This window comes from Peromyscus leucopus, chromosome 15 (assembly GCF_004664715.2).
Source record: "Peromyscus leucopus breed LL Stock chromosome 15, UCI_PerLeu_2.1, whole genome shotgun sequence".
NCBI lineage: Eukaryota > Metazoa > Chordata > Mammalia > Rodentia > Cricetidae > Peromyscus > Peromyscus leucopus.
In genome coordinates this window covers 60,750,774-60,776,549 of record NC_051076.1, presented here as the reverse complement: position 1 = coordinate 60,776,549, position 25,776 = coordinate 60,750,774, and the positions used below count along the sequence as shown (strand labels likewise).

Sequence of the window (25,776 nt, the reverse complement as noted above, 5' to 3'; positions counted from 1 at the left end):
CCTTAATTCCAGCACTTTGTAGGCAGAGGGAGCGAACCTCTGGGTTCAGGGCCAGCCTAGGCTACATAGTGAGCTCTAGGGCAGGCAGAGTTACATAGTGACACCTCCAATTAATTAATAAAACAAGAAAATGGAGGACTTCATGTCATTTCTGTTTCTGTAATGCAGCACCCTGGCAACTCTAGTACAGTCCATCACAGAACAGAAGTCAAGGAGACAAGAACCCAGAGCAGCCGCATCTCACCCGCAGGCAAGAGCAGAAAGCAATGAATACATATCTGCTTCCTACTCATCCAGCTTCCTCCACACAGTCCTTCCTCACACAGTGCAGGACCCCAGACTAGGAAACAGAGCTGTCTGCTTTCAGGCTCCGTCCTCTCATCAACGAAGGCAATCCAACAAAAGGCCACAGTCAGGCCCACAGGCCAACCTGATGTAGACTCACAGAGACTCTTTCCAGGTGACTCTAGATGTATCTAGTTGACAAAACTAACTATTACACTGACCAGCAACCACATCTGGACACAAATCTGATATCTAAATTTATGTGACACATCTAAGTAGGTGTGCTAGTTAAGTCTATCACTGAGGTGAATTTGATTTCTATTATTTTGCTAACTTTTCTCTACTCTATTCTTGTGTAGGAGAGTGGGGGAGTGAGGGTGTGTGTGTGCGTGCGTGTGTGTGTGTGTGTGTGTGTGTGTGTGTGTGTGTGTGTGTTTTCTATGTGTCCCCAGGCCTATAGAGGCCAGAGGCCAGAATGAAGGGCCTCTCCACCCTCCTACTTTGAAATAGTGTCTCTCACTGACCTGGATAGTCCAGCTGGCTACTAAGGGGTCACCTGTCACCACCTCTCCAGGGCTAGGATTGCAGACATACACCACCTCGTCTGGGTTTTTAGACGAGTGTGGGGATTTGAACTCAGGTCCCGAAGCTTGTGCAGCAGACACTCCACCAACGGAGGCGTCTCCCAGCCTCTATCTGCTGGATTCTTTCTCTTTTTTCTTCATTTGGTTTTATGAGACAGGGTTTCTCTGTGTAACCATCCTGGCTGTCCTAGAACTCACTCTGTAGACCAGGTGGCCTCAAACTCCACTGAGATCCACCTGCCTCTGCCTCCCAAGTGCTGGGATTAAAGGCGTGCGCCACTACTGCCCGACTGCTGTATTCTCTTTAAACATTGATTTCTAGAAGTAAATTTGATCCACTGAGAAGTGAGGCTGGGCTCATAAATTGAGTTTCTAAGTAGAAGAAATACAGAGAAAGAGAACATGGCAAGCGTGGTCAGGGTAATCAGTGGCTGGTTTCGGACAGCAAACACATCATGAGAACAAAAATAATCTCAACTAAGGAAAAATTAAAATTCAAATAATTTAGTAGAAATTGGTTTATTACACTCTTTAGAGAAAGTAGAAAATTAAGAAGTAAGATGGTATTTTTCCAGATGGACTCATGAATATCGACTTTTTCATTTGAAAATCCAAGCCAAAGCCTGGGGACATGCTCGCCACGCAGGTGTGAGGATCTGAGTCCAGTCTCTAAACACACACAAAACCTGGGCATGGCTCACTTGCAACCCCATGGGAAGAGTAGAGACAGGTGGATGTTTGGGGCTCACTGGCCAGCCAGGCTAACGAAAATGGTGAGCTCTGGGTTCAGTAAGAGACCCTGTCTCAAAAAATGAGGCAGCGAGCAACAAGGGAAGAAAGATAGCAGATGTCAGTCTCAAGTAGGAAAACAAAATCCAAGTGAAATTAGTTGGAGAGGTCTCTTGAGGAGTATATTAGAGTCTACTGTGTAACTATCACTGTTCTGGGGAGATAGTGAGCTTGAGTCTTTCCCTCATGTGCAGTGCCTAGAAGAAAAAAATACATGATTTGGTGGCAGTAAATCAGTAAATCCTCTTTAAAAACTAAACAAGTATGGAATAATAGAGAACAGGGAGTGAATGGAGGGAAGAAGTCACGAAGGAGTCCAAGGAGGAGTATTTCAACAGGGACCAGCAAGTGCAAAGGCCCGTGCAGTTTAAGAAGATCAAGGAAGCTAATGTAGCTGGTGTACAGGGAGCAAGAGAGTGCGGGAAGAAGGAGGTCAGAAGGCAGCTGGGGGTCTAGTCACAGATGTCTCATAAGTGATGGCGTGAAGACTGGACGGTCTTATAATGATTTGAAGGGAAGCAATGTGTGTGTGTGTGTGTGTGTGTGTGTGTGTGTGTGTGTGTGTGTGTGTTTTAATGACCCCAGGGACTGGAGAGATGCTCAGCTGTTAAGAGCACTGGCTGCTCTTGCAAAGACTGTGATTCAGTTCCTAGCAGCTACATGGTGATAACTTCAGTTCTAGGAGTCTCACATTCTCTTCTGGCCTTCAAGAGTTCCTGCACTCATAGAAACTCAGGTAAGCAAGCACATACACATAGGCATACAAACTATAATAAAATAAAAAATAATTTTTAAGATATTACTCTAAGCCAGGTATCATGGCACACATCTTTAACCCAGCACAGGAGGAAGAGAGATCCCTGTGACTTCGAGGCCAGCCTGGTCTACACAGTAAATTCCAGGTCAATCAGCATTAGTAGTGAGACCCCTGTCTCAAAATAAAACAAACCCTCTGAACTGGATGTGTTGACACACGTCTATAAACCCAGCACTTGAGAGGCAGAGGCAAGTGGGATAAGCAGCTTAGATTTATCCTTGGCTACGTAGAGAACGCAAGGTCAGCCTGTACATCACGACACCCTGTCTTTTTTGTTTGTTTGTTTTTTTCAAGACAGATTTATCTGTGTAACCCTGGTTCTTCTAGTCTCCCTTTATAGACCAGGCTGAACTCAAACTCAGATCTGCCTGCCTCTGCCTCTCAAGTGCTGGAATTAAAGGCGTGTGCCACCACCACCTGGCTGACAACCCATCTTAAAAAAAAAAAAAAAAACGAACAGAAAAGATTACCTAAGACTTCAAGAGAAGCACAGAAAGCAGTTAGGGACATCTGAAAAGAAGCAATGGTATGGATGAGGGATGGGGTGAAGGTGGAGAGGAGAGGCTGGTGTGCGGGTGGGCAGAGACAGAAGTGAAGAAAGAGTGGCTGGAGTGAGGCATATTTTGAAAGTAGAGCCAGTAAAATTAGCTGATCAGTTGGAATATGGACAGGTAAAAATAGATAGAAAGACCAATCAAGAATAAGTCAAGCGACCAATGTGAAAAATGGTGGCCATGCCATTTACTGAGGCAAGAGTGACTGAAAGGGAGTCAGTTTTGGAGGTTATGGTAAAAAATTCAGTTCTGAAGCTGGGCAAGGTGGGACACGCTTTTAATCCAAGCACTCAGGGGGCAGAGCTAGGCAGATCTGTGAGTTCTCAGCTAGCCTGGTCTACAGAGTGAGTTTCAAGACAGCCAGGCCCTTACAGAGAAACCCTTGGGACCACAATAGCTGTTAGTTACCCAAGGCATGGTCATTGCTGAGCAGACCACTGCATATGGGTCAGGGTCCTCCTGACACTCGAAACATTAAGTTTGAGCATCAACAGGATGCAAGCAGTACTGGAAAATGAGGATTCAAGATAACCTGACTGTGGCTTATTCCTCTCTGTGCCCAACTCCAAGTTTCTTACGTCTCTAAAACGTTAAAAATTTGCGGATACATGCAGGCTAGTGGGTGAGATTACAGCTCTGGTCAGAGACCTTCAGAGAAAGCAGTAAGCTGCTAAATTTCACTAAGGTTTATTGAGAAGCAGTTTAGAGCTCTGGGTAAAAACTGAGAGCTTCGAAGGCCAGGCGGTGGTGGCGCACGCCTTCAATCCCAGCACTCGGGAGGCAGAGGCAGGCGGATCTCTGTGAGTTCGAGACCAGCCTGGGCTATCAAGTGAGTTCCAGGAAAGGCGCAAAGCTACACAAGAGAAACCCTGTCTCGAAAAACCAAAAAAAAAAAAAAAAAAAAAAAAAAAAAAAAAAAAAAAAAAAAAAAAAAAAAAAAAAAAAAAAAAAACTGAGAGCTTCGAAGATCACATGGCTGGAATAGCTGGCCTTTAGGTATATCAAGACCTTCCCAGTAACATCAACTTGAATCCCTCTGAAAATGCAAGATTTTTCCTAACAAAAGGAGAGATCTCTCCTGCTTTGGGAAGTAAGAGAATTCCAGAATATTACCAATGGGGCTAAATGCTCTTAAAACTTTAGCCACAAAGCATGTTTGGACCCCTGAGATTTTTTCACCCTGTTTTGTTTTGTTGTTTTGAGGCAGGGTCTTATAGAATAGCCTTGGCTAGTCTTGTAGCCATAGAACTATGTAGCCCAGCCTGATTTCAAATTCATAGTGATCCTCCTGCCTCAGTCTCCCAAGTGTTGGGATTACAGACATGACACCTGGTCAACTTCTGGGACTCTTACTCTTAAAGATAGTTCAGCAACCACACTTGACCTCCACCAAGCCGTTATCAAAAACAGCTGACTAGGAGAGAGGCCCCATATTCAAGGGAGGTCAGTAAGAGTGAAATCAACACATATCTAGAAGGAAAATGAAAGAGGTGGGGGAACCTGCATAAAACTGTGAGACAAATCAAATATACTTTAACTACACACACACACACACACACACACACACACACACACACACACACACGCCTCTAAAGCTTAAAAGCATGATTTTCAAACCAATTAAAATTCATGGTTTTACAATAAAATATTTTATTACTACACATCACTAAATACCAAATTGGCATTATATTCCAGGGTCTTGTGTTGGCAATTTGATAAATCAGGTTTTACTCATCAGCTTGCTGCACTGTTTCTTTTTCAGAAACATAGATAACATCCAAAATTTTTCCAGCCTCCTTGTTTTTTAGCTGTTGTGGCTTGCTGAGTAAGTAAAAACAGCTGAACTCAAAATGAGTTCAGTATCATTTCCTGTAAGTAGCAACTGGACCTTCGGGGCTGATGTACTGAACAAGCAGTATCCGCTGTCATCCAAACCCTGTGGATCTATTTGTTACCCAGGAAATTTCAGATATCATGGAACTTCTGAACAACAATGCTGATGGGGAGGTGAATGGACACAGACCCCATCTTGTACCAGAGCACACTGTAACAGCCATCACCATGTTCTGTTCATGACTAGGTAGCACACAGCAGTCAATTCCTTTCTATTGCCCATCATTTGTCAATCCAGAGACAGACCTTGTTCCTTCCAAGAGACTTAGTTCCACACTGATGTGACTCAAGTCCACCAGTGTGGCAGAAGAGTAGAGACAGAGAGCAGCATCAAGATTAATCTAAGAGCACTTGCTGCTCTGCCAGGAGGGCCGAAGTCAGATCACAGCACCCACGTCAGGCAGTCTGTAACTTCAGCTACAAGTAACAGAGAATGCACTGGAAATGTTATGCCTATACAGGCACAGGAGAAGGCAGATGCTATTTAAATGATCTAGAAAGGGTCATCCACACCACCACATAAATATCAAAGCATATGTCTTTCCATGACTCAATGTCCTACCCACATTCTCAGGAGTACCTTGTCTATTACCTTACCGTATGTCCTTGATTTGATTCTTTGTCTTAGGATACAAGAATCTGGGAATCTCAGTGTGTGCCCTCCAAACTCAGACCTGCACTGATTAACACCTGCATGGGTGATAATGCAAAAAAGCTGCATGCAGCAATTTCCCCATTGAGAGCATTTGTGCTGGTTGAGGAGTCTTCTCTCCCCAGCTATTGTTACTTTTTGTCTAATCTAGTGGGAAGGAGCACTGTAAATCCTGTAAGTTTCTTCTGAGTTTTATTTACTTCCTGAGTTTTTTTTTTTTTTTTTTTTTTTTTTTTTTTTAAACAGGTTTTCTCTGTGTAGCTGTGCACCTTACTTGGAACTCACTTGGTAGCCCAGGCTGGCCTCAAACTCACAGAGATCCGCCTGGCTCTGCCTCCTGAGTGCTGGGATTAAAGGCGTGCGCCACCACCGCCCGGCACTTCGTGAGCTTTATATGTTTCCTTTACTTCTTGAGAAGCCTCCCATGGGGAGGAATGTTTCAATTCAAGGGATTACAGCTACAAAAACAAATATTAAGTAAGCATCTTATTGACTTTATGAATGTGGCATCTAGCAGGCATTTATAATCAGGAATGGAAGAGTCAATTCAAGACAATGAAATAAATGAGAAAGTCTCTACATGTGACGGTAACAAGAAAGCAGAAATGGATAGGATTCTCAAGTACAATTATAAAAACAGGGGAAGGGAGGTGGCGTGGTTCTCAGCCAAAATTTTAGGTTATGCCCATTAGAAACTAAGAAAAAAAGAAGTATTAAAGGAGAACAAAGGTCTTGGTTGAAAGTCATTTACCACAGACTAATGTATTTGCAAGGATGCAGCACGGGATGAGAGATAAAAAGGCCTTCGGACTCATTAACAGGAAACTTGTAAGCGTCATTCCAAAGTGGCTAAGGAGCCAGCAGACAGTGGAAATGGAGCCAGCAGCTGTGGTCAGAAAGCAATTTTGGTACAAAGAAAAGATTTAAAATGGGGTCACAGACACTTAACCAGGAAGCTCCCTCGAGCCCAGGGGTTCAGAACCAGCCTGGGCAACACCACAAGAGGAAATGACTGATCACCTTATATATACATGGCCAGCCAATCAAGACTCACCGAATCTATATTACACCCCCACCCCAACTGCCGCCTCTTCATCCTCAGATTTACTAGTCTGCCTGTCAGAGGAAGGTGACATTGTTCAGACACCGCCCTGCCTCCAGCAGGGAACCAGCTCACACTCATGCATGACTAAGACCTCGGGGAGGACACTCATTCTGGCCTTGAGGGTACTCACAATTCTTCCCTTCCAGATCCACCACTTTTGCTGTAATTGGCAACCTGTTCTGTAATGCATTCCTCAGAGGCCTGCTCTTGGATGGCATCCTGAGGACCACTGAGAACTCGGAGCTGTACCACCTCCTACAATCACTCTAAGTTGGTGTCTTAGTCAGTGTTCAAATGCTATGTAGAGACACCACAACCATAGTGTATAGTATATAAAAAAAAAAGCATTTAATTGGGGCTTGCTCACAACTTCAGAGAATTAGTCTATTATGCAGGTGGCATGCAGGCTGACATGGTGCTGGAGAAGTAGCTGAGAATTCTGCATCCAAATCCCCAAGAAGCAGGAAGAGAGAGATGTAACTAGAGTTTTCCTGCCTGGCCCACAGTCAGGACAAATCTCTGTCACCTGCCAGTCCCACAGCCGCTCAGACCCAACCAGGTAAACACAGAGACTTATATTGCTTACAAACTGTATGGCCGTGGCAGGCTTCCTGCTAACTGTTCTTATATTTTAAACTAACCCATTTCTATCAATCTATACCTTGCCACGTGGCTTGTGGCTTACCGGCGTCTTCACATGCCGCTTTTCCTGGAGGTGGCTGGCAGTGACTCCTTCTGCCTTCCTGTTCTTTTATTTCTCCTCTCTGTTAGTCCCACCTATACTTCCTGCCTGGCCACTGGCCAATCAGTGTTTTATTTATTGACCAATCAGAGCAATTTGACATACAGACCATCCCACAGCAGAAAGAGGCACTGGGCCTTTTGAAATCTCAAAGCACATGGTCCATGGACACACTTTCTCCAACAAGGCCACACCTCCTGTTTCTTCTCAAGCAGTGCCACTCTCTGATGACTAGCGATTCAAACATGGGAGCCCATGGGGGTCGTTCTCATTCAAACCACCACATTGGCATCCTGAGGCTACCGCTACCAAGAGTTTGGGGCCTCTCTCCTTCTGTCCTAACTGCCCCTTGTGGTGAATACAGGCTCTACCATTTGTTCACCTTTGTCCTCTTTGTGCACAGGGGAGGGTCAAGACCAGAACCTACCTGAGCACGCCTCACAGTGCCATGGCAGACATGGAAAATACAGTTGTAGTAGGCAGTTCTCTATTGGGAGACAAAATACCCAACTAAACCACTTAGGCGAAGAGGAGTTTTTCTTGGCTCACAATTTTAGGGTACAGTCTGTGATGGCAGGAAAGTCATGAAGGCAGGAGCATGAGGCAGATGCTCAGACTGAACACACAGTAAGGAAGCAGCGAGATGAATGCCAGATGCAGCTTGCCTTCTACTTTTCATTCAGAAATCCCAGCTCGTGAAATGCTTTTCTCAAAATTCAGACTTCCTCTGTGAAGTCTTTTTGGAAACTCTCACAGATACATGCCGAAACATGTCTCCTAGGTTATTCTAAACACAGTTCATTGGACAATCTAGAGTTACCAATATAACAGTTCTTATAATTTTTTACTTTACTGGAACTTTCCTACCATGTTTGATTGAATCTAAAGTCTACTTTGTAAAGGGGGAATGGGCTACCAATAATTATAGTTACTCAGAGAAATGCAAACAACTTGTTTTCTCTATTGGAAAATGGCAGATATGACCCAAATTTGGGTTATTCAAACTACAGTTATAAAAAAGCAAAGAAACTTCCTGGCATAAAAATAATAAGTAAAAAAAAAAAAAACAAAACTTATCTCATTTTTTTTTTTTTTTTTTTTTTTATTTTTTTTTTTTTTTTTTTTTTTTTTTTTTTTTTTTTTTTATTTCTGCTGCATGAAATAAAAGACATAAGAATAACATCCTGGCATAAAAACTATCATTGTGGCAGCTGGAGAGACGACGGCTCAGTGGTTAAGAGCACTGGCTGCTCTTCCAGAGTACATGGGTTCAATTCCTAGCATCCACATGGTAGCTCACACCTATCTATAACTCCAGTTCCAGGGCTTCTGACACCCTCACACAGATGTACACGAACACCAATGAACAGAAAATAAAAAAATAAACTATTAAAAACAACAACAAAACTCTATGTATTATGTTTGCCAAACAGTAGGTATGCTAACAGCTCTACAATTCTATTGTTTTTACAAACAACTTGGCTTTCCACTATTAATTTTTTTTTCCTACATTCATTGTTAATTGGTTGCACTGTAATTTATCCAGCTTGACTGTAGATATTAAAAAGCCACTTTGCATTTCACTGAGCCATTTCCAAAGCCCGGGGCTCCTCATATTCATCATCTACGTACGGTATCAGTATGAATATCAGTGTTTGCAGCAGGCCTGTCTTAGGGTTCACATGTTCAGTGTTGGCTGTTTTCAATTCAGATACAAATAGGAAACAGGAAAGTGAATAGCATTATACTTTCTGAGAATAATTTTATATACTATCCAGTTTCTATTCAGACATGTTTAACTGAATGATTTATATCCGACTTGAAGCTATTCAATTTCTTGACATAGAAATAACTTTTTTTTTTTTTTGGTTTTTCGAGACAGGGTTTCTCTGTTTAGCTGTGTAGCTTTGCGCCTTTCCTGGAACTCACTCTGTAGACCAGGCTGGCCTCGAACTCACAGAGATCCACCTGGCTCTGCCTCCCAAGTGCTGGGATTAAAGGCATGCGCCACCACCGCCCGGCTAGAAATAACTTTTCTATCATCACCATATCTCTTTTCAGTAAATTACATCTATAGACGGCAAGAGAATACTATAATTCCGCAGAAGATTCTGTGAGGGGCACAGACATAAAATGGGCACTCTTCCTCTGTGGGGAGTCCTAAGTACTCTGAGCTTGCTACCAGGGAACAAGATGTGCTTCATCAGTTATCATATAAACTTGAGCCTCAGAACAAGGCTATTGTTGCAGGGAAAATTTTGGTCATGCAGGCACTCATAAAATCATTCCAATAGTAGGAATCAATTCCAAATCATGTGTGTGTGTGTGTGTGTGTGTGTGTGTGTGTGTGTGTGTGTGTGTTTGAATGTGTTCAAGCATATGCTCGCACTCATGTACATTTGTATTCTTACACAGCATATGTGGCCTGACACTGTAGTTATCCCAAGACTCTTCCAAATTTTTGTGTAGCTTTCTAGAAATACCATCTATGCATATGTTATTATATATCATAAAGAGCCTATCAGCTATATCTTTCCTAGTTTAAAATCTGAAATATATAAAAAAAATACATAAGACAATATTGCAGCATCATGAAAACTAAGATAAAGAAAAGTTAGATTGAAACAAAAATGATCCCTGGGTGCCATTGCTTTGGCAAATGGAAATATGCCCTGTCCTCCAGCCTCAGCTGTTCTGAGCTTGGCATCTTTGAAGTCTTGGATAGAAGCACCACTTCTGGGGAAAGTGTGTGTGAACTTCAGCAGCTCTTGGTTCTCCTAGGGGCTCTGGTTCATGTTTTTTCCTCTTCCCACCCTCGCTGGTGTTCAGCCTTTACACATTTAAAAACCTGTTTGGGGGTTGGGGGATGGCTCTGTGGGTAAAGCGTTTACATGCAAGCCTGAGGATATGACTGTGAATCTTCAGAGCTGCATACAGCTGGTCAGGGTAGCTGACCTGTAATCCCAGTACTCCGATAGAGGGATGGGAGGCAGAGACAGGACCCCCCACCAGAGAAGCTTGCAACCAGGCAGCCTGGCACGTGCAGTGGCGAACAACAAAGAAGAGACGATGTCCCAAACAAGGTGTAAGTGAGGGTGGACACCCAAGGTTGTCTTCTGATTGCCACATTCATGTCCTTACACACACACACACACACACACACACACACACACACACACACACACACTGTTTGGGGGCATGCTTTCTTAACCTAGAGACTCTGAAGTAATTATGACACAGAATGAATACTGATCATTTGACCAAAACAAAAAAACTACAACAAAAAAGAATGATTTAGGTTAAACAAATTGTAAAGAGTTATTTGAACAATTGAGTCTGAGATTCTTACTTTGTTCTCAGAAATTTCAATATTGAAAACTATGAGGGTTTATTTTGCTTCCACATCAAATTAGTTGTTGCATTTCTGGAAAAGCTCAAAAAACACTCTTATTTCCAAGCTTATAATTATAAATTCCTTACCAAGCCCCTTTTGAAAAAATTACTTATTATTTGTATGTGTATGGGTACTTTGCCTTCCTGAACATCTGTGAAGCACAGGCATGCAGTGCCTGAAGAGGCCAGAAGAGAGTGTCGGATCCTCGGGACTAGCTACAGGTAGTTGTGAACCATCTCGGGTATTTGGAATGAAGCTGGGTCCTTTAGAAGAGCAACCAGTGCTCCTACTTGCCAAACCATCTCTCCAGCACCTAGACTTAGCTTCTTAGTCTCACACATTCTGTAAATTAACCAAATAAAATACACCAAACTATGATCAAATGACAACTGGCCTTTGTAAATGAAGAGCACCATAAACCCTTTTGTTGCGGCTTGGATGGTGAACTAAGTCTTGTTTGACCCAAAACCAATGGCTATCTTTGCTGCCTTGCCCAAGCAATGGGTGGGTATATAGGAGTAGCAGAGAATGAGAGCTTCAGAAAAATGATTGGCTCAGAAATAGTTCTTAGAAACTGTTTCAATCATACTGCAGACCAAAAACCAAACCCAAACTCAAAATGGCTCAATCGCTAATGAGAGTTTGCTCATTATCATATAACAAAGACCAAGAGGGGACAGTCCAAGGTCCATTGATTCTAGAAGCTCTGGCGGCTAGTTTTAATTGTTAAATTGATACAACCTACAGTCATATGGGAAGAGAGTCTTAATGAGGGCTTGGTAGATCAGGCTGGCCTGTGGGCATGTCTGTACAGGACTGTCTTCATTGTTAATTGATACAGGAAGACCCAGATCACGGTGGGCAGCACCATTCCTTATGGATTCTGAACTGTAGAAGAGTAAAGAATGCCAGCTGCAAACACAAGCGAGATACTCTCTCTTTGTTCTTGACTGTGGATGTGATGTGACTAGCTGCTTGAGGACTTGCCATGAATCCCCCCAAATGATGGGCCTGTGATTATAATAAAAAATAAAGCCTTCCTTCACTAAGCTGCTTTTGGTCAGTGTTGGTCACAACAACAGACATGGAACCAGAGCAGAAGACTTATCAGCTTATCCCTCCAGGCTACTGGTCCAGACTGGTCCTCATCCATCAACCTCAGGAGCACATGGAAGGCACACCCACCCCCTCCTAAAGGAGAGGAAGAGCTGAAGCAGCTGTAATGGCTGCCAGCTAGAGCTGAAAAACAAGTTCAAATAGCATGCAGTGTTTTGTTCATTTTAGCCCTTTGTTCATTTAGAGATTATAACCATTAATATCAGCCATGTATAGGAAAGATATAAAAGCTTCTGACGATTTCTGAGTGAGTGGAGAGATGTAGAGCAATGCAAATAAATCTTCTGTATGTCCTGAAAACCTAATGGATGTTTAAAAGAATTGCCTCTTCTAAATTAGCTTAAAAAAATTAAACTAGTCTCTAATGCTTGGTAATATCACGAAAATATGATGCTTCATTAGTCTGACCCCATTAGCACAAACTGTAGCTTTTACCAATAAAGAACAGACAAGAAACTAGTCTCTTTGTCCTGCTAGACAGCTGGAGGAAAAGGTGTATCTCACCTGTTTTGAGAATATACACAAACATTCCCACTGAGGAGCTGGAGACATGGCTCAGTGGGTCCTCTTTCAGAGGACCCAGGTTCAGTGTGGTGGTATTGTGTTCCCCAAAATATTGGGCACCCTAATAAACTTATCTGGGGTCAGAGAACAGAACAGGCACGAGACAGACATAGAGGCCAGAAAATGGTGGCACTCACGCCTTCAATCCTAGCATTCCAGAGGCAGAGATCCGCCTGGATCTCTGTGAGTTCAAGGCCACACTGGAAACCGCCAGGAGTGGTAACAAGAGCCTTTAATACCAGGAAATGATGGCAGAAGGCAGAAAGGTATATAAGGCATGAGGACCAGGAACTAGAGCTGGTTAAGCTTTTAGGCTTTTGAGCAGCACAGTTCAGCTGAGATCCATTTGGATGAGGACTCAGAGGCTTCCAGTCTGAGGAAACAGGATCAGCTGAGGAACTGGTGAGGTGAGGTGGCTGTGGCTTGTTCTGCTTCTCTGATCTTCCAGCATTGACCCCAATAACTGGCACCAGGTTTGTTTTTATTAATAAGACCTTCTAACAATTCATGCTACAGTTCAGTTCTTAGAACTCATATAGTAGCCCACAATCATTTGTAACTCCAGTTTCAGGGGATCTCATACCCTCTTCTAACCTCTGCAGGCACTAGGTACACATATGGCATATATATACATATGCTGACACTACACTCATACACATAAAATAAATAAATCTTAAAAACATCCTCCTGAGCCAATAGCTTATATTACCTTTTACACAATTATTTACTCTTGTTTATAAAACTTTAAGTAAAAAAAAAAATGGTTGATTATTCCTATAACAATTCATAGAGAATTTTTATAGCCCAATTAGACAGTAACAATTATTTGAATATTATGGCGTTAAAATTAAAAATATAGTTACATAAAAATATTAAGGCAAGAGAGATAGCACAATGGTTAAAGGTGCTTGCTACCAAGCCTGACGACCTGAGTTAGATTCCCAGGTCCCACACATGATGGAAGGAGAACAAACTCCAAGTTGTCCTCTACTGAGCATGCTCCTGCCCACCCCCACTCCCAGAAAGGTAAAAACAATTTTAAATAAAAAGTAACTCAGGCTGGGCAGTGATGGCGCACTGCCTTTAATTGCAACACTCAGGAGGTAGAGGCAGGAGGATCTCTGTGAGTTCGAGGCCAGCCTGGTCTATAGAGTGAGTTCCAAGAAAGGCACAAAGCTGCACAGAGAAACCCTGTCTCAAGAAACCAAAAAAAAAAAAAAAAAAAAAAAAAAAAAAAAAAAAAAAAAAAAAAACAACTCAGATATGCTTGATTGAGTTTATGAAACTATATAAGTAAACTAAAACAACGTACAGTATTATAACTGCTTCATTAATAAAGACAGATAAAAGAGCTTCAATTTCATGGACAGATACAAGGATAGGACAGACAGTGTTGGTAGAAATCAAGAGCCTCTCGGGATATAACAGGGTCACTAAGCTTTCTGACTTTGGCCACAGTGTGACCAGCCTCATGCTCCGGTCACCAACTTCCAGGACTGATTATTTTCTCAAACTGTAAACCAAAACCTGTCGGCAGCAGTAAGTTTGCTGCCTTAAATTTAAACGCCCTTTCTTGTCCTGTCCCAGTTAAGTTGTTTGTGTGAAAAATGTGCAGTTGGGTTCCGGAGGGTGCTGGGGATCAGTTCCCCTGTGGTTTTTCCTGTTTGGAAAACAGTGTCGGGCTTGCCTACGGATACAGAGTAACCATTCCTTGACCCCTGCTGTTGGAGGGGTATATAAGCCCATGTGGGAAAGAATAAGGAGAGCTGCTTCCCTGACGAACTGAAACTGGGTGTCTAGAGTGCTGTTTAACCTTGGCGTCCCTCGCCAGATTTCGTGCTCCAGCAGAGCGGGCTGCAGCAAAAACCAACCCTTCTATCCTTAAGTTGCCTCTGTCATGTATTTTATTTGAGTGATGAGAAAAGTAACTCATACAATAGAATAAATTTTATATTATGTACATTTTAACACAACAAAATCATTTTTAAAAGTAACAAGAGCATGTATAAATGCCAAAACATGAGGCTTTCAAAAAGTCGAGGATACAGACATGAGACATCCTGAAAGGCACACATGGAATGCTTATGAATAAAAAGCTTGGTTATTTCCTTCATTTACTTTAAAATTGATTAAATGTGTACATCACCATGTCTGGCTTACCTGAAGATAGTTATAAGATTTATTTATTTTTATTTTATGTGCATTGATGTTTGCCTGCATGTATGTCTGTGTGAGGGTACCAGGTTCCCTAGAACTGGAGTTACAGTCATGAGCAGCCATGTAGGTACTGGAAATTGAACCCAGGTCCTCTGAAAGAGCTCTTAACCACTGAGCAATCTTTCCAGCTCCATTTTAAGATTTTTAAATTGTACGTGTATGTATGTGACTGGATATGAGTGGGTGCACATGAGTGCTGGTGCTTGCGGAGGCCAGAAGAGGGCATCAGATCCTTTGGAGGCACTCAAAATGAACACTGGAAACACAACTCAGGTTTTCTCAAAGAGCAGCACACATTCTTAACCACTGAGCCAAACACGATGAGATTTCACTTATAAAATATTCTCAAATGAAAAGCAAAGTAACTTCACGGTTGGAAAAGGAGCTAATAGTGTGTGAGAAGATCACACCCTGGACTTTGGCTAGTATTTCTCAACCTTCCTAATGCTGCGATCCTTTAATATAGTTTCTCGTGTTGTGGTGACCCTCAATCATAAAATTATTTGCATTGCTACTTCATAACCGTAATGTTGCTAATTTTACGAGTCATAGTGTAAATATTTTTAAAGCTAAAGGTTTGCCAAAGGGTCAAAACCCACAGGTTGAGAGCCGCGGGTTAGGAAAATATATTCTGGATGCAAATCCTGGTTGTATACAAGTGTTCCCTTTGTGAAAAAGTCCCACGCACTGGGGTGCTTTCTGTTCACATGACAAACTTTAGGAAAAGCTGGGCATGGTGCCATAAACATGTGATTCCAGCACGCCAGAGGCTGAGGACAGCAAAGTCAAGTGAAAGACCCCCACTCCATTATGAGGACCTGGGGCGTTGGGCCAATGAAATGCCCCCCCCCCAGTCCCAATAACTTAGCCTAAGAAACGCCATTCTAAAGGAATCAGAAAAACAGGAGTTCACAGCTGTGGCTGGCTGGCCACCTGGCCTTGAGAGAGATAACTATGGCCAGCCATCCGGCCTTGGGAGAGAGATAACTGTGGTCGGCGGCCTTGGGAGAAAAACAGTTGAGTCAAATCAGGATATTTTATGGCTGGCCCCCTGGCCTTGAGGAATAAGCAACTGGGCTGGAAAAACACCCAGTATACCCTGGGCAAGGCCAAGTCAGCCACACATCAAATTTCTGAGAATTAAGAATATGACCCCAAGTTCACCCTGGCCTTCTTTGAAACAACCAATAGGGACCCTGTAACTATGCTTCTCGCTTCTGTAACCGCGCCTCTGCCCCTGGGATCCCATAAAAAGTCCCCCTTGCCCTAGGAAGGCGCGCAAGTCCTCCGAGAGACTTCGCCCCAGGTACCTGGTCTAAATAAACCCTCTTGCTGTTTGCATCTGACCTGTGGTTTCGGTGTGTTCCTTGGGTTTGGGGTCTCTCCTGAAGGAAGATCTCCCCTGGGGGTCTTTCACAAGGTGATGTTGAGATACACCCGAGAATTTGCCTCAAATCAGAAAACCAGGAAGCACGGGTGGCCTATGCCTTTAATCCCAGCACTCAGGAGGCAGAGGCAGGTGGATCTCTGTGAGTTTGAGGCCAGCCTGGGCTACAGTGAGTTCCAGGACATCCAGCGCTACAGAGTGAGACTCTGACTTGAAAACAAACACTCGCACTCATTTATTTATTAGTATGCATGTCACACAAGTGGAGGCCAGAGGACAGCCTGCAGAGTTAGTCCTCTTCTTCCCAGGTGGATCCTAGGGATTGAAATTGGCCCCTCGCACTTGTGGCAATAGCAGAATAATCTCACTTGGTTGTCTTAAGACAGCATCTCCTGTATCCTAAGCTGAGGCTGGCCTTGAACTACCAACCTTTCTGCCTCCTTTCCAAAAAAAAAAAAAAAAAAAAAAAGTTGAAGCGCACGGCTCAGTGATTAAGAGCACTTGTTGCTCTTGCAGAGGGTCCATTTGTCAATCCAGTTTCAGGGGATCCAATGCCCTCTTTTGGCTTCAGTGGGCAGTGCACATATATGGCATACATGCATACATACATACATACATACATACATACAGGCAACATACTTACACACATACTCACCCCTTTTTTTAAAATGAAAGAGTTGGGGAGGGCCACTGGGTCCTCACTGGAGTATCTAGCAACTCCCTCCTACCCCATAAAAGAATAGCACAGAGCAGTGGTTCTCAACCTGTGGGTCGTGACCCCTTCAAGGGATGAACAAGCCTTTTACAGGGGTCACCTAAGACCATCAGAAGACATAGATATTTACATTACAATCTATAACAGTAGTAAAACTACAGTTATGAAGTAACAAAAATAATTTTATGATTGGGGGTCTGCACAACACGAGGAACTGTATTAAAGGATCACAGCATTAGGAGGGTTGAGAACCACTGCCACAGAGTGAAGAGTAATCACATCTACCATCTCACCATCCTCTTGCATAACCAATTCCACTACTGAGGTCAGTATTGAAAATTCTCAATGATGTTTCTATTTCAATTGCATCATTCATTAACTGCAGGTATTATCTATTGATTGCTGCAGAAAGAAAAAACCACAAACATATATCTTTCCTTTCATTCTTACCAGAAAATATTTATGCTGGGGCCAGAGCCTTGAGCCTGAACAAACTGTTGTTAATGAAGAACTTTTGAAAACAGGACACAGGTTTTTGAAAGGCCCCCTAGTGGTTCAAACTTGCAGCCAAGGCTGGCTGAGGCTGAGTCAGAGATCAACCCAACTACCAGAATTTAATCCCCAGACTCACATAGCATAAGAGAGAACACTGTCCACAAATTGTCCTCTGACTTTCACACATGTGTATGGAACATGTACACATGCACACATACAAAATAAACACACATTTTTTTCTTAAGTTAAAACCCAGGTCTCTGAATTCCCAGTCTAACAGACATTGTAGTTTGCAGATTATAAGGTAATCTAGGCTCGAAATTTACTAATTAGCCAGGGATGATGACCAACTTTCGATCCTCTTGCCTCTACCTCCTGAGTGCTCATATTCAGTCACGATCACCATGCCCAATCTGGGCACTACTGGGGATCAAACTGAGTGCATTCTATATGCTAGGAAAGCATTCTGCTGACTGAGCTGTATACCTAGCTTGAGATACTTTTACTTTTCTCTGAAGCATCTGTAAAATGGAACGAGAGCATTCATGCCTTTCTTTTCTACATGTGAATAACTCCCAGGTTTTCGCAGTTCAGAAAAGCTCAATACGGCAATGGTGGAATCAGAAGCTAGATAAAATACTGAATCATGTGCTCTGAGCTGACCCTTTTGCCTTATTCTCATCTCAATTAAAATTTATACTTAAAATGCTTTGGGATGCAGTACCATCACTATAGCTGTAAATTAATCTCTTTATCTAGCTTTGATACATTTTCCTCACATTCACAGTGTCCAAATTATCCAGTAAAAGCTCAGGTTCAAATCAGAGAAATAAGAAAAAAATCATCATACTCTGGCAAGAGAAGAATGAATATCACATCACTGTAATTTCCTCTTATTATTAATGCCCTATTATTATTCTGTCAAAGGAAGATAAAAAGAGACGAAACCACGATCCTTTGTTCCACTGGAGAATAGTATTTGCTTTTTTGATTAAAAAAATAATCCATTTTGTCACACTACTTGTCATTTAAAATCTGAAAAAGAAAGTGAACGTCTAAAAAAGTGAGAGCTGAACAAAAGCCAACGAGTTCATCTGCTTCCACCACTGACTATCTCTGTAAATTCTCCTAAGAAAGAAAACCTTGTAACAATGTTAACTAAGTGTGGAGCGGCTGATCCAGATGCTGACAAGCCTTCTGGAACACTCACTTTGAAAACAACCTGAAGAAATCATGTTCATTTGATTCACACTAATTTGACAGTAGATGTAAGAATTAAAATAAAAAATTCCAAGTGGCAAATCTTCTGTTGATTTGTCTCAAAGATGAGTCTAAAACCCTGGCTTTCGGCTTTTTTCTGCCTTCCTCACTCTTGAGAACCTCATCACCATGTGGCTTCCTCACTAAATGAAGTTGTCTTCACAGTAAGGGGAAAGGATGAGAGAGAATGTAATAAACAGGGAAAAGGTCGGGGTACATGAACATTTCAAATGTCCCTCCTGACTTGACTCAGAATTCCTGTCACATTGTTTTACACACTCAGCCACACAAACAGTCTATACTCCAGTGATCATTTTAAGTTTTGCTGTATGTAGATAGTGTTGAATCTAAATATATTATGCTTCTTGTCCAAATCAGATTTTCAGAAACACATTCAATTCAGTATTGTATTTTTACATTAATATTTTATGATATAACTAATCCAATATAAATTATAGTTCAATAGAGCTGTACTACCCAATGGGGAGTCACTAGTCATTCATGATTAATTTTAAATCCAAATTAATTGAAATGAAAAATTTAGCCCCTCTGTCATGCTCAGTAAGTGCAGTAGCCATAAGGTGCCACATTAGATATCAGAACAAGTCTGTCACTACAAAAAGCTGTAATTCAGAGGAGGACAAGAAATGATTATGGAGCCTGACATTCCCATTAAGAGTGAAATTTCTCCATGGTTACCATCATCGTTTCTGGGTAACTCATACACATACTATTCTTTCGTTTATGCTATAAATAAGAGTGATTGGTAACACTGGTTAGATCTTTACAAACAAAATTAAGTGATAAACAGCTTACATAAGCCAGTATCTTTGTGATAATAAACCGCTTAGGACTAAAAATAAGTCTAAAATTATGAATCTGAAATGGGAAACACTGTACCTGCATTGAGAAATAGGTTCCTTTGTGCTGGGGAATGATGAATCAGTTTTAAGTCATAAAACTATTCAAATATAGCTTCTGTTACTTTCTGGCTGAGAAACCTTAAATTGACTGAGGCTAGTTCCTTCACTCAAAAAACCTTAGATATCAGTGCATACCTCAAAAGACTTAGCAGGATTAAAATTTTTTAAATATATAAACCATTCAGCAGGTTCTCTATGCAAAGTGAAAATTTAGTGAACATTCCTATCCTGGAAGAGGACAGAGTGGTACTAGTTTTAAAGAACATTCAATGGGATAACATGTGAATATTATATATGAAAAAAAATCAATGTAATTTAAATGGAATTTAATTTAAGTAGATTAACAGTATTGCCTTATTTATTTCAGAATAGTTATATACCTATCATATCTATATCTATGCATCTATCATCTACTTATCTATCATCTCTTATAACTATCTATCAATTCCATCATTTATCCATCAATCATCTATCTTATATCTATATATCTATAATTTATCAGTCTATTTTATCATCTATTTTATATCTATGTATCTATCATCTATCTTCCTATTCATCATCCATCTTATATCTATATCTACCATCAATCTATCCATCCATTTATCTACCATTGTTGTGCCAATAATAAACACTCTGAGGGCCAGGCGGTGGTGGTGCACGCCTTTAATCCCGGCACTCGGGAGGCAGAGCCAGGCGGATCTCTGTGAGTTCGAGGGCAGCCTGAACTACCAAATGAATTTCAGGAAAGGCACAAAGCTACACAGCGTAAGCCTGTCTTGGGGAAAAAAAAAAAAGAAAGAAAGAAGAGAAGAGAGAGAGAGAGAAGAGAGAGAGAAAGAAAGAAAGAAAGAAAGAAAGAAAGAAAGAAAGAAAGAAAGAAAGAAAGAAAGAAAGAAAGAAAGAAAGAAAAAGAAAGAAAGAAAGATAAACACTCTGAGGACAAGATAAAACCAAAACAGGACTGACAGTTGTTCCAACATATCTCTTCGCTTAGGAGCCTTAAGAGCGTCTCCTTTCTATAAATGAAATCCTTAATGGTCACTTTAAGGACTTGTTCCCATGGTTCAGGATCCAGATTGGTAGTAGAGTGATTGCTAAGCATATGTGGGGCATTGGGTTCAACTGCCAGCACTGCAAACACACACACACACACACACACACACACACACACACACACACACACACACTGTTCCCTAGCACTACAAAAAGCTGTAGCAATAATCTACAGTTACAATTTCATATAAATAATATATACAATCATCCATAGTAAAAGCACCCTATTTTCAAGTGGCTTTCATACTAAAATTCTCTTCCCTTAACTACTTCCTTTATCGTCTTTTGTCGAATCTGCACTCAATCAGTCTTAACAAGTCTCTCACCAGATGAAACTAATTCAAACATTCTGGGAATCAAGGCCCCTTATGTTAAATTGATATAAGTCTGAGATATGTTTTGAAAAAGCATCAGTTAAGGGTGGAAAGAATGAGAGGTGGTGGGTCTACCGGGTTGGTAAGTTGCTGAGGATGGAGACAGCTCTAAGAATGCTCACTATTAGACCAGGTGAGGTGGTACATGCCTTTAATCTCTGTACAGGAAAGTAGAGGCAGGAGGATCTCTGTGAGTTCAAGGCCAGCCTGGTTTGCATGGTGAATTCCACAGGATAGCCAGAGGTTGTGGATAGAGAGCCTGTCTAAAGAAACAAAAACAAAAATGCTCACTATGTTACTTCCATTCTGTTTCAATATTTAAGTCATTTTAAACCAATATCTAAATATTAAAAAAAAACAAGCTTTACTTTTCATAGTCAGCTATTGCTACTCTTCCTCCTATTTTTCTCTTCTATTAAATGGTCCATAACATTATGAAAGCTTTGAAACTCTATAATCCTGTTATTTGAAAAATGACTGCAAATACAAGTACTCAGAACAAGTTCACATTCTTTTACATTTTTGTTGTTGTTGTTGCTTGCTTTGTTTTTGGTTTTTCGAGACAGAGTTTCTCTGTAGCTTTGAAGCCTGCCCTAGAACTTGCTCTGTAGACCAGGCTGGCCTTGAACTCACAGAGTCTCTGCCTTCTGATTGTTGGGAATTAAAGGCGTGAGCTACCACCACACAGCCAAGTTTACATTCTTTAAGTGTAATGGCACTGCTATTTCTCTGGGTGTGAGGACTTCACCTTCCTTGATGGACGTGAGCTGTGGCTTCATGGGTCAATACAATCCTTCTTCTGGTTGCCGCACTTCTGCTTCACTTTTCCTAGCTGATGCTTTGCCAAGCAGGTTTCATTATCTGCTTCCATGGAAACACTTCAGCAGAGCATCAGTCCACTTCTTTATACTAGGCAGTTACATCTTTCTCCATGAAAACACTCAGAAACCATCCAGTTGTGAAGATTCCCAGATGGATTTCAAGAGCACTTCCAATTAGTGAGAGGCTCATACAGGTATGGTAGACGCCCTTATCTATCTTCAGGGATACACTCCAGGAACCCCAGTGGATGCCTGAAACCTCAAACAATACCAAATAGTAGATAAATCATGTTTCTCCTATACATACATACCTACAATAAAGTGTAATTTACAGGTTAGACATACTAAGACATTAAAAGAAAAACATTAATTATGACAATATGAGATAGTGAAAGCTATATGAATGTGTTCTCTCTTATACTCGTTTAATGGAATTACTTAAACACAAGCGCAGTCATTCTGTGACAGTGGATCTGAAAACCAACATGGCGAACAGGTAGGTAGTGTATACAGTGTAGACATACTGAATAAAAGATCATTCACATCCTAGCTGGGTTAGGGTAGCATGCTGCAAGATTTCACCATATTGCTTCAGAATGTCATGTAATTTGATACTTACAAATTATTTCCTTTTAGAATTTTTCATTTAATATTTTAAAAACACAACTGATGCAAGTGAAATTATGGAAAGGAAAATTGTGACGAGGGAAGATCGTCTTCTGTTAGTGACTACTTAAAGCACTGTATGTACAAGCAAAGCAGTCCAAAAAGCCGACCCAGAGATAAACTAACCACAGTTAATTTGGCAACGCCAACCTTAGCTCTGTATCTACACCTCGTTCATGTCCCTCCATCCTAGGTAGTACTCCTTCAGGCCCCATCTAACTCAGCACTCCAGCTCTCTCTTCTTACATTCTCGTCAATGTTCAGTATTGACTATCTCTTCTTTGACCTGTTTCTTCTTCCCTTTGCTGAATAATTTTTATTGGCATTCACACATGCTAGCACTGCCACTGCAGAAATAAACAGAATCTCTCCTGGTCCTTACTTTGCTTCTCCAGCTTCCAGCTGCTTTCCTCCAGTCCCTCACGACCAAGCTTCCAGCCTCATTTTGTGCTTTTCTCAGTCCCAGTTCTCAGACCCACTGAGCTGGGAAGAGTTCTTTAAGCTCAGGCTCTGCAAGCAAATGGATGCAGCTCCTGGCATTTCTGTTAGTATGCAGAGCTGGACCAGCTCCCCTCTGTGTCTTAGTTTTCTAGCACATCAAGTGGGGCTACCAACTCAACAGATTATGTGTTGATAAATGAATCTGTGCCTAACTTGTATTTTTAAGATATGCAGTAATAGTAATAGCAGCATTCATATAGCTGAGGCAGAAAGACTACAAATCCCAGGCCAGCTGAACTACACAGGAAGCTGAAAGCTGGCCTAAGCAACATAGGGGACCCTGTCTCAGGCAAACACACACACACACACACACACACACACACACACACAGAGAGAGAGAGAGAGAGAGAGAGAGAGAGAGAGAGAGAGAGAGAGAGAGAGAGTGAGTTAATGTTTCAGTATAAACTTAGTAGACAAGTAGGCATCTCATCATTCTATCAGTTGTGAGTGCTATCATTAATGCTTAACATTTATCAGTGCAAATACAGTGCGGTTAAGGTTGAACTATCACAAAGTCTTTCTTAAAAAGAAAAGAAAAAAACAAAACAAAACAGCGGTATTCTTAACAAACATCTGTGGACTGGTGAGATCGCTCAGGTGAGATGGTAAAGGTGCTGGCCACCAACTTTGATGACCTGAGTTCAGTCCTTGGAACCTACATGGTGGAAAGAGACTTAACTCCACAGAGCTGACCTTGGAACTAAACACATTCCCTATGAGATACACACACACACACACACACATACACACACACACACACACACACACACTACAAAAAAAAGGCTATTCTACACAAATAAGAGAAAACCTTCTAAAATAACATGTGCATTTCTCTTTAACAAATCTCCCTACATGCAGTGTTCCTTTTGCCTAAAATGATTTCAGTAAAGTACCCTTCCTATAGCCTACCTTATACAGTTAGTAAAGCATATTTGACCTTCAAAATCCAGTCTGGAGCAGTCCTCCGAGAATTCGTTCCAGGTCACGTGTGCCTCTGTTCCAGCTGCAGTCAGTCCTGTCTGCTGTCAACACCCTTCCACTGTGGCATCACAAAAGAACAGTCTCACGGTTCTTTTGTGCACGTTCTGCTACTGGACAATGAACTTCTTGACTATAAGGCACTGTCTTTCAATTCTACATCCCAACAGCCTGTCTGTGGCCAATACCAAGAGAGTCATACACTTATTTGAAGTCATCCCAGAAAGAAAGCAAAGTATTTCAATACCAACTTGAAAATACAGGTTTAAGAAACACATCCATTCTTTGCTGGCAGGGAGGGGGAGTGCATACCTTTAATCCCAGCACTCAGGGAGGCAGAGGCAGGCGGATCTCTGTGAGTTCGAGGCCAGCCTGGACTACAGAGCAAGATTCAGGATAGCTAGGGCTACATAGAGAAACCCTTTCTCGAAAAACCAGAGAGGGGAAAAATACATTTAATTCTAGAAAAATCTCTCTCTCTGTCTCTCTCTGTCTCTGTCTCTCTCTCGTCTCTCTCTGTCTCTGTCTCTCTCTCTCTCTCACACACACAGAGAACCATATATGCAAACAGTTAACATCTTTAAAACAAAAATCACCAATAACATTCTATTGTCCAGATCTAAACACCAGGTTCTTAACAGTAAAAGCTGCCCTATATAGCACAACTTGGTTTGTATGCCTCTTAGGACTTTTAATGGGTATACTATTATTATCAGTCCTTTAAACTTTTGGTCAAGTTTGTGTTCGCTAGGGTGCAAATAATCCCATTCTCAAGTTAACAAGCATGTGCCCATACCAATGACACTTCTAGCCCATAGCAAATGTGAAAATCTAAGACCTGTCAGTGGGGCCTTGGAACAGGCATCCAAGGAGCTGGTTTTTGCAGCAGCAGCATGGCCAACAGTTCCACACAAGCTTTCAACATACCCACAAGTGCACCCATACCCCTCAGCTCCCCTTCAGAATAAGAAGGAATTAGTCCTTGAGGGTACTGTAGGACCCCGCAGCTGGCGCTACGGCACTAACTACAACGTGAGAACAAACAAAACAAGCAGGCTTCACTTTCCTAGGCCACAGGCAGGCAACTATACTTCTTGGGTAAGTGGGTGGAGAAAAAGGGAGCCATGGGCAAACGGTTCAGACCAGTGACTGCCAAGATGGCTAATGTCACTGAGACCTGTCCTGGAGCTTCATTAGGCCGTCTCTGTAATTGTTAGTCTTTGTGTAGAGCCCTGTGTAAAGGATGCATGCACAGGGTTGGGGATTTAGCTCAGTGGCAGAACGCTTGCCTAGCAAGCACAAGGCCCAGGGTTCGGTCCTCAGCTCCAGAAAATAAAAATAAAATAAAATAAAATAAAAAAATAAAAAAAAGGATGCATGCACAACAAAAGGCCTCTCCTTACCAAGAAAACCATCCATAGCCAAATCTTTCCTGAAACTCTTCACCACACAATGCACTGTCCATCTTTGCTGTGTAGCTACTCGCCAGCTGTGCCCTTCTGCCCATAGCTGTTCTGCCTATGATATAACCTGCTGTGTTTCTTCTCTATAATCAACTTTCTCTTGAGAACAACAACACCTAAAAATCCCAAACCAAACAAACAAAAGAACACCAGAAAATTCTCCATATAAACAAAATCTTATTTATGATATTCAACTTAAACATACTTGGGGCAACAGAAGAAATATAGTTAAGATTATTTAATGCAGCCAGGCGGTGGTGGCGCACGCCTTTAATCCCAGCACTCTTCAGGCAGAGCCAGGTGGATCTCTGTGAGTTCGAGGCCAGTCTGGACTACCAAGTGAGTTCCAGGAAAGGCGCAAAGCTACACAGAGAAACTCTGTCTCGAAAAACCAAAAAAAAAAAAAAAGATTATTTAATGCTATCATG

General features: G+C 41.7%; 1 protein-coding gene across 3 annotated transcripts in view; it reads right to left on the bottom strand.

Moving 5' to 3' along the window:
- The window catches only part of Zranb3 (zinc finger RANBP2-type containing 3), a 154,641-nt gene that overhangs the window by 99,371 nt on the left and 29,494 nt on the right, over window positions 1-25,776 (bottom strand). The window contains exon 1 of one of the 3 annotated variants that reach the window (XM_028874941.2): window positions 23,817-23,903. The exons of the other annotated variants lie outside the window; for them this stretch is intronic. The gene's annotated coding sequence lies outside the window, so the exon portion shown is untranslated. Of the gene's footprint in view, window positions 1-23,816; window positions 23,904-25,776 lie in introns of those variants that run through there. 3 annotated transcript variants of the gene reach the window in all.